This window comes from Ovis canadensis, chromosome 10 (assembly GCF_042477335.2).
Source record: "Ovis canadensis isolate MfBH-ARS-UI-01 breed Bighorn chromosome 10, ARS-UI_OviCan_v2, whole genome shotgun sequence".
Classification (NCBI taxonomy): domain Eukaryota; kingdom Metazoa; phylum Chordata; class Mammalia; order Artiodactyla; family Bovidae; genus Ovis; species Ovis canadensis.
In genome coordinates, this window is record NC_091254.1 from 22,641 (window position 1) to 32,661 (window position 10,021).

General features: G+C 43.1%; 1 long non-coding RNA gene across 1 annotated transcript; it reads right to left on the minus strand.

Annotated features, from left to right (window-relative positions):
* Positions 1–858: 858 nt before the first annotated feature.
* Positions 859–9,622, minus strand: LOC138446827 (uncharacterized). The gene is made up of 5 exons (XR_011259562.1): positions 9,451–9,622; positions 8,378–8,451; positions 7,841–7,947; positions 6,042–6,175; positions 859–3,990 (listed from the first exon to the last, which is right to left on the minus strand). It is a non-coding gene; the product is annotated as an uncharacterized lncRNA (long non-coding RNA).
* Positions 9,623–10,021: the final 399 nt, after the last annotated feature.

The window sequence follows — 10,021 nt, forward strand, 5'->3', positions numbered from 1 at the left end:
CACCTCCTGCACTGGTAGGCAGATTATTTACTGACTGTGCCACCTGGGAATCGACATACATTTCAAGGACCACTGCCATCAGCTTCTACTGTTCATGACCAAAGTAGGAGAAACAACATTGGAAGAAGTACTCATAAGGGTACTCATAGGAAGTACTCATAAGTCAAGGAACTGTGATACTGGGTACTCTCGTTATTACTGGGACAAGTCAGTTCCTCTGATGATGACGGGTATAACTGAAAAATTATTACAAATGCATGGGCTGCGATGTCTACACGATAAATGTGTTCCTCTTATACTATTGCTTCAGGGATGCCTACTTCCACATGAAGGACTGCACTTCAAGGGATGCCTGCTATTCCAGCTCAAGCAACAGATAGTGAAGTGCAGATCATTGTCCTTTGTTGAAAATAATCAGCAGTTTGTCAACATAGGGAACATGCCGGAGGAACCCTTGGGATGGAACTCTAAAAACAGGTTGGGCCCTCTTTTTGCCAAGCCCTGAGATAAAATACAAATCAGAAAAAGAAAAATAGCATCGGTTTTGTCAGGACTTCCTCATCTTTTCTTTCTCGGTAGCAGGAAGCAGACATTGAGGCCAGAGGACTGCAGGATTTCATTGTGAACTAATGTTGGGTGGGGTGGAAGCTCATCACTCTAGTAAGAATGTGGCTCAATAAAACGGAATTTCATTCACTTCATGGACATAGAGTTCTATAATCCTTCATTAAGGAATTCAATAAGCTATATTTCCTTACACCTTCACAATCTCTTGGTTTACGAGAACGTCAATTGCTAGTCCAGCACTTATACAATGAGTGTTACAGGTAGTATTAGTGTATAAATGATGATGAGCAATGACAGGAAGTTTATTTATTCTCTGTTTGAATTCTTGATTTTTTATATAATTTTTTATAATATCCTTACAGATGTGAATATTTTAGTGACATGTATAAATACACATTGAGTAGTGCTATGATAACTCATAGTGTTGGCACAATAAATATCATGGTTATTATGTGCTTTTCATATATTCCTTTTGAGATTCTCTTCCATTATACATTATCATAAGATATTTAATAGTTTCCTAAACTGTACAGTAGGTCCTTGTGGCTTCTTTTATATATAGTAATGTATTTGTTAATAATTCAAACAAAAACTGGTACACAAATATTCATAGTGACATTCACGATAGCTCAAAGGTAGAACTCATTCAAGTGTCCGTTGGTGGGAGACTGAATATGCAACACAAGGTATATTCAGAAGCTTGAACGGTATTCCACCATACGAAAAAGTACATTAAATGGTGCTGCCACTCTGCAAGACATTACAGAAATGACTCCAAAACAAACACATGGAATAAATACATAGTTCGATTCCAATTCAAGCTATGTACCCAAAAGGATTAGGAAAGGGGGCTGAAAAAATGGATACTTCTTCCGTCATACTCACAACAGCATGATTCACACTGGCAAACAAACAGAAGCGATCTAAGTGTCCATGGCAGCCAATTCCATGAACAAACTGTGGTATACACACAATGGAATCTGATTCGGCCCTTCAAAGTCAGTAATTCTGACAATGCGACAATGTGGACAAACCTTATGGTCATTAGATTAAGTGAAATAAACCAGACCAAGAAAAGACAAACGTGCTGTGATTCCACTCATATGAGATATCCAAACAAGTCAAATCTGTCAGAAATAGCAGAGAGTGATTCCGACCGATCGAAAAGAGTTCATGTTTCATGGACCTCAGTTTCCCTTGGAAAAACTGACTTCCCGTGATATCTCCAAAACCAATTAGACAAATAATTGGAAGCTATATCCAGTCAAATGAATGTAGACATAATGTTACATACAGTGTACACCAAACTCACTCAAACTTCTTAACAGACAAAAGGCAAAACTGTATCTATGGTACCTCAGCTTAGCTTAAAACTGTATCTACAGTACCTCACTTCTGCTTATAAAATTTAACAACAACAACAACACACTAAAGTCTATCCAAAAAAAGGATATAAAACATATATAACATTAACTTTAAAAAATTGGAAATTTAAACTGTGGAAAACCTTATTCACAAAACTTAAACACAAGCCACAGGAAAATATATTTATAAAATACATATCTGATACAGGATTGTACTATAAACATACCAAAAAATCTGGAACAATCTCATAAAAAATGTATAAACCTAAACACCTGGCCTACAAAAATATAAAGATAGTAAATAAGCCTATCAAAAAGACTCAAAATCACATATCATTAGGAAATTACAAACTAAAATAACAGTGAGGTAGCACTGCACACCTATTAGATTCAGTAAACTCAAAAAAAAGGGGGTAGGGCACAACTTCTCTGGTGGCTCAGTGGTAAAGAATCTGCCTGACAATGCAAGACACTCTAGTTCGATCCGTTACCCCAGAAGATCCCACATGCCACAGAGAAACATAGCTGGATGTTTCCACAGCTAAACAAGGCTCTCCTGTGACCTGAATACTACATGGCTAGCACTTACTAAAAAGCTTTGAAAACATCCAGACAAAAAGTATCGCATGATTATATACAACAGCTCTACTTGTAATAACTAAAAACTTTCAAATATCAGGATGTCTTCAGTAGATGACAGTGTAAACAAATGGGGATACATCCAAAGTGAAGGGGAGCAAATGCTACCACAAAATATACCACCTCAGCATGAGAATCAGTTGGACCCAATTAACTTTTATTTTTTTAGAGGACACATGATCATCTCTGAAACCCAAGTTCAAGACAGCTCTTCTGTGAGTCACATTTACCAGAGAAATCTCATTTCAAAGGAATCCTCTCTATATGCCAGATAGAAGGATGAGACACAGTCTTTTGAAACTCTTTTTTCTTTTCTATCGATAGGGAAAGCTAAGCCGTAAATCTGCACAACCACCATACCCTTCCTTTCCTTTGGTTGTATTTTTTTAATATTTGTCTCTTTTTTAATTTGGCTGTGCCAGGATGACCTTCATTGAGGCAAGCCAGATACTTAGCTACAACATGCAAATTCTCCGTTGTGGCATGGGAGATCTAGTTCTTGGATCAGGGAATGAACCTGGGCCTCCTTCTTTGGGAGTGTCCAGTCTCAGCCACTGGACCACCAGGAAGTGCCTGTTTTGTTTTCAGATGAAGATGGAATCTAAGGTGATATCTTGGGCCATTTCAGTCACTGACTCAGTTTCCTGAGTTTCTCCAAAGCACGCATAAGGTGCACATTATTAAACTGGTTTGCAAAACAAGAAAAGGTTGTCTGCTACAACACTGTATGCTTACAAATATCTAAACGGTAAATGGCATATTATTTATTTTTAATTACTATGGGGGGAGAAAGAATGCAGGATTCATACATGTTACAACATGAATAAATATTAAAACCATCTTCAGTGAAAAAAAAATCCACATAGGAAAGGCCACCCAGAACCCTTATTCACCATGTCTGCTTTCAATCCATCAAGTTTGTCCAAATAACTGAAAATCTCAGTAACACTCTAAATAAAGAAAAAAGGATGAAGACGGAAACAAAAGATATATTCATACATTTGAACAATTGCTAAAAGTGGAAGTGGGGTGGTGGATTACATTATAATGTAGATACCATATGATTTCCTGATTTTGGAGATTATGTGCTGGTTCTGAAGAAGGCACCCATTTTGGATAAAACACATAGAGTATTTTAGATGATGTGGCAAATGCTAGCACTTGTTCCCATTGCTAGGCATTTTCTGTACATTTTAAATGACTGGAAAGTATACTAGGTTTCAAAACAACCATGTCAATACCACAAAAGAAATTTAGAGCAGACAGGCAGGAAACTTTCTGATACAGGCCAAGACTTACCCAGATGAAGTTCAAGGGAAGCTGCGATGCTCACTGCCCGTGAAGGAGTCCACGTGGAATGAAGAAGTACTGTGGGAAGTCTATTAGTAACCACCATGTCTTGGGTCCTCTGGATGACCTACTGCAGGAGAAACAGATCTTACAGATAAAATGATCCACATCACTTCACAAAAAGTTGTTAGGCTACATTCAGTAAAGCGGAATCATTTCGGATCAATTTACAATCATATAAAATACTACCATTTACAGTCCAGAAATCACTTGCATTTCTACACACTAATAACAATCAGAAAAAAATATTAAGAAAATCCCACTTAAATAAAACATCTAGCAACAAACTTAATCAAGAACATAAAAGACCAGTAGTCAGAAAACTAGAAAGCACTGATAAAGAAACCAAAGAAAACACAAATACACAGAAAACTGTTCCACGCTCATGCACTGGAACAATGAGGAATTAAAAGGTCCATTCCAACCAAAGTCATCAACAAATACACGGACTGCAATCACAAAATAATATTCAATGGCATTTTTCACAGAAATAGAAGTATTCCTCATATTAGACTGCTACTGTTGAACGGGACCTTAAGCGGCCAAAAAGACTCTGAGAAAGAGGAACACAGCTGGAGGCATCTTCCTATCCCTCTTCAAACTACATCACGGAGCTGTAGTGACCACCACAGTGAGGAACTGGCAGGAACACAGACACATGGACTCCAGGAGAGAATAGAGAGCCCAGAAACGAACCCACCTGTACATGGTCAGTTCCTGAAAATCAAACCAGGAACGAGCGAAGAGGAAAGGACAGTCTTCTCAAGAAACAGTGACAGGAAAATGGCCACCTACACGGAAGAACATCAGTGTTCATCCTCTACATCATCTAACGCAAATCTAACTGAAAACCCACCGCTTTGCACACGGAGCTCTTTCCCCCTGAGTCCTCTTGAGATGGACCCCCAGTCAGCCCTCAGCTGGACACAGGAAACGTCTACTCCGTCCTCATTTTTCGCTCTTGCAGCGCCTCCCTGCTGGTGGGCACTGAGGCAACCCTGCTCCTCTCAGCCTGGATGCAGCCCTGTTATCCAGAAGCCTGAGCCCTGATGGTCCTGAGGAGACAAAGCTCCCGCCAGCTGCTCACGGAGCAGAGTCTAAAGGCAAAGCGTCCTGCGCCCGCGGGTCAGAGGGGCCTTTGGCGCCCCCTTCGGGCCACAGGAGAAGAGCGGGCAGCCCGGCGCTCACAGACCTCAGAGGGCTCACCCAGAAGCAGCTCTGCTGTGAGCACTCAGACTGGAAGCCCAAACTGAAATGGAGCAGAATAGCTCCATGACCCTCTGCAAAACATGGCTAAGGAACAAACAGAGCCTGTATGGAATGCAGCCATAAAAAGGAACACATTTGAGTTTGTTCTAATAAAGGGGAGGGAAGTCAGTCAAAGAGAGAAAAACATGTAATCTAGAAGGATGGTACTGACGAGTCTGTTCACAGAGCAGCAATGGAGGTGCAGACATAGAGAACAGACTTACAGACGAGGGTGGAGAACAAGAGGGAGAGGGTGAGATGAATGGAGAGAGCAGCATGGGTGCAGGTACACCTACATTTGTAAATATGTAAACCAATGGGAATTTGCTGTATGATTCAGGGAACTCAAACTGGGGCTCAGTAGTAACCTGGAGAGGTGGGAATGCGTGCGAGGTGGGAGGGAGATTCAAGAGCAAGAGGACATAGGTACACCTATGGTTAATTCATGTGGATGTATGACAAATCAAACCAATATTGTAAAGCAATGATCAATCAACTAAAAAGAAATAACTGTTTAAAAAAATATGAACATAAACACAAACTTTGCAACAAGGTAACTCCATTTTAAAAACTATAGAATTTTAGAAAACTACTAAAGTTCTACATGACCGTTGGTCTGGTGATCAGGTCTAACATACACAAAACAAGCCAACTTACCAAATTATGAATACAAATTAGTTAAAACATTGCCTTTTATCATTTCATACATTTACCCTGTGGAGGACCTTACTCGAGAGAACCAAAAACAAACTGTTAAATGAACCACCGACCACCCACCCCGGCCAGGCAACAGAGAAAAGAAAACACTTGCAGGAGTCATCTTACAACAGGAGGGCCTGGGAAGGAACAAGGAACGAACAAGCTACCACCAACCAGAATTCTGGAGAGGTCAGGTGATGGGAGGCTCCAGTTCAGAGGTCCTACCAACCTCCCAGGATCCACTTCGCTGGAATCCATCTCAGCTGAGTGATGTGTGTGCCCCCAAGAGAGATCCCAATTCAGAATGCCTGGCAAGAGACAAACCAGAAATTAACCCGATGACCATAAAACCTGAGACTGTGAGCCACATGACAGAGTGGCTCTCTCCGTTTCCCTCACCCTCCTGCCCTCCACCCCGGCAGCCCTTCCCAATAAAGCCTCTCGCTTGGACAGCACTCCTCTCCTCAGACAACTCATTGCCCAGTGTCAGACAAGAACTCACTCTCAAGCCCTGGAAGGGATCCCCCTTCCTTCATCAAAAGCAATATCCAGGAGAAAATATCTTCAAAACGCTATCTTGCAGAGAAGGAAATCAGAGAAGGCAATGGCAGCCCACTCCAGTACCACTGCCTGGAGAATCCCACGGACAGAGGAGCCTGGTAGGCTGCAACCCCGGGGTCACTAAGAGATGGACACGACTTCACTGAGTGACTTCACTTTCACTTTTCACTTTCATGCACTGGAGAAGCACATGGCAACCCACTCCAGTGTTCTTGCCTGGAGAATCCCAGGGACAGAGGAGCCTGGTAGGCTGCTGTCTATGGGGTCGCACAGAGTCAGGCACGACTGAAGCGACGCAGCAGCAGCAGCAGCAGCAGAGAAGGAAATGGCACCACCTGCAGTACTCTGGTCTCAGAAATCCCAGGGACAGAGGAGCTTGGTGGGCTACAGTCCAAAAGCAGGGCATTTCTGACGGGAGGAAACAGTCCCAGGGAAGCTGAGCTGCTCACCAGAGGCCCCAGAGCTTTGGATAGCACACCAGAGCTGGGGCTGAGGATTCCCAGCTGCCATGCCTCTTGATCCTGGCCTCTTTCACTAGATACATGTGTGGAAAACTAGAATCTAAAATATGCCCTGGTAGTTCCATAGTAAAGAATCCACCCCCTGGTGCTGGAGATGCATGTGCGATCCCTAGGATGGGAAGATCCCACATCCTATGGAGCCCGTGTGCCACAACTGCCGAGCCTGTGCTCTAGATCCTGGAAGCCACGATGCCGAGTTCACATGCTGCAGCCACTGAAGCCCATGAGCCTGTGCCCCTCAACAAGAGGAGACACTGCAGTGAGAAGCCTGCAAACCACTAGTTATGGCCCATGCTCACCAAAACTAGAGAAAAGCCCACACACAAAGATGCAACACAGCCAACAATCAATAAAACTGTTTTCCTAAAAAAAATGCATATCTGACAAAGAAACTGTATTCGAATTGTCCAAGAACACTAGAGCAAACAAGCCCATTCATAATTGGTAGCGACTGAAATAGACACCTGGCCACTGAGGGTATACTGATAGTAAACTATCATACAAAAACATACTCAAGATACTGGTGCAATGCATGCAGAGCCCCCTTTGAAAGACAATCTGACAGTTTTTTTTCAGTAACCACGTGGGACAAGCACTGAATTCTGTGTATGACAAGCGGTGGAAGCCAGGTATCTTACCATTGGAATGCAAAGTTACAGATAAACAAAAGGAAACATTACAATGTCCATGTCGTGGTGGATCAGGTTGGAGACATCACAAATTACCTTTAACTGAATATGTTCAAAGGTGAGCTGGAATACATGTATATATATATCCATGTATTTGTCAGCTGAGCATATTGAGCTCCTACATGTATGTTTTAAATGTCATTCTCTAATAAAAGGGAACAGGAAACATCTCCGATGGCCCGGTGGTAAAGAATCTGCCTACCGATGCAGGGAACACGGGTTCAATTCCTGTGTAGGAGATCCCACACGCCCAGGGGCAACGAAGCCCTTGAACAACTCTAGAAGTTTGCATGCTCCAGAGACCAAGTTCTGCAAACAGAGAAAGCACTGCAATGAGAAGCCATGGCACAGCAACTAGAGGGTAGCCTCTGCTCACTACAACTAGACAAACGAGCAATAAAGACCCAGCACAGTCAAAAATAATGTAATGTTTAAAAAAAGGACAGTTCTTTGAAGAAATGACTGAGACTAGGGGTGAGACTGTAAATATATGAGCCAGGGTCATCTTAAATTATGAGAAATTAAAGAAACTAAAGACAACTATCAAGCTGTCCAAACTGATACAAATGGATGATGACACAGTGTTATCTGTATACACCAGCAAATAACAATCTGAAAAGGAATTTAAACAAACGATTCCCTTTCAGTCATGTCAACATTAATAAAAGACTTTGCTATGGACAGAATGAGGATAACAAGACTGGCACACTGGAAATGATACATGATTGCTGAAAAATACCTTAAAGACATGGACAGATACTCCATAGCGATGAAAAGGCTTCAGTTGGCAATACCATGGAATGCATCTTCAATCTGAAATGAAGATTCAATATGAATTACAAAAGGCTGAAAGGTGGTTGCTAAACCACAAAAGATGCCAGCATTCTTGGACTCCAGAGGAGAATTCAATCCAGGGCAAGTGACGAAGCTTGATGGCTCAGAGGTTTTCTGTTAAAAAGTTTTATTAAAATATAAAAGAGATCGAGAGAGCTGCTGACGTAGACAGTAAAAGGGGGAAGAGTACCCCCTGCTAGTCTTTAGCCAGATGTTATAGAGCCACTAGCAGTCTGCTAATGAAAGAAAGACAATGTGTCAGAGAATGGCACCAGGCCCCTCACCCACAGCATGCATTGAGATAACATTGGCAGCAGATGAGTCATCCCAGGCCATAAAATGATGGACATGAATCTTGAAGAAAGGCAGATTTCCAAGCAAATATATAGTTTCATTCACATAAATTAAGAGAACAAGGTATGAGTAAAACATACTGGTTTGTCAAGTTTTTTCTGAGCCTTTAGGGGAAACTGACCTGAAGACAGAGCCTTGGGTAAATACATAGTACATTAGCATACCTTAAGACAAACATTTCCATAAGAAAAATGCATTGCTTAGTTCAAGGTTTGAGGAAAGTTAAATTCAGGTGGAGCCAGGAGTGGTCATGGCAACACAGAAATTTCTGAGAAACCTTTTAAATTTGTATCAAGATGGAGGAAAAAAAAATGCAGCACTCTTTTGTCTCCTCTGGCCTCTTAAGAGAGAGGAAAAAACGTCTGACACTTGCAGTCTATTTTCTCTGTCTGGAGACCCCTGGCCTTCCTGCCTGTTATCCTCTCCAGGCCTGTAGGAAGCAATACACTAGGCTGCTTGGGAAAACCGCGCGGGTCTGAGCTTTATGCAAAGGGGTAAAGCGGTAAAACCCTTGGCCCCAAAGGCGAGGCTTTTCTGCGACCGCCATTTTAGTCGGCTCCGAGACTGCAAACAAAGAGGGCAGAATACATGGTTCCCTGCTCCGCCCAGTCTGAGTTCCCTTACCTGTGGCCCACAGCCCTGCGCTCTGCTCGCTGGATGCCAATCGACGGGGACCCAGGAGCCCACGAAACGAGCATTCCCAGCTGCAATGGCGAGCCCTGAGAGCCCTGGTCCCCGTCGCGCCATGTTCATCCCGCCCCAGACCCGCTCACGTGAGCCGCGCTCCTGACCAGCCGCCCAGGCTGGCCCCGCCCCCGACGCGATCACGGTGCGCCCCACCCCCACGCCCCCTTCCAGGACAGGCCCGCGGGATCGCGACTGCCTCCAGGTGAAACACAAGGACAAGCAAATCCACCCCACCGAGACAATCCAAGCTTTTTCTCAGCTGATCTGTCTATGATTTAGGGATAAAACTATGACTATAGAAAGCAAAGATGACCTAGGACAGCCATGATATTCTATAGAGCCAGACCCTGGCGGGCAGAGGCTTGAAGAGGGTCCGGGAGCTCTGTCAGAGCAGCAAGCCTCTGTAGCGTAGCGGTTAGGTGTGCTGGTGAGCAGGCAGGCGATGGTCTGTAAGTCAGGAGTTCAAATCCGCAGCTTAACTCTTTTGCTCTTAGGGGGCGGGGGACAG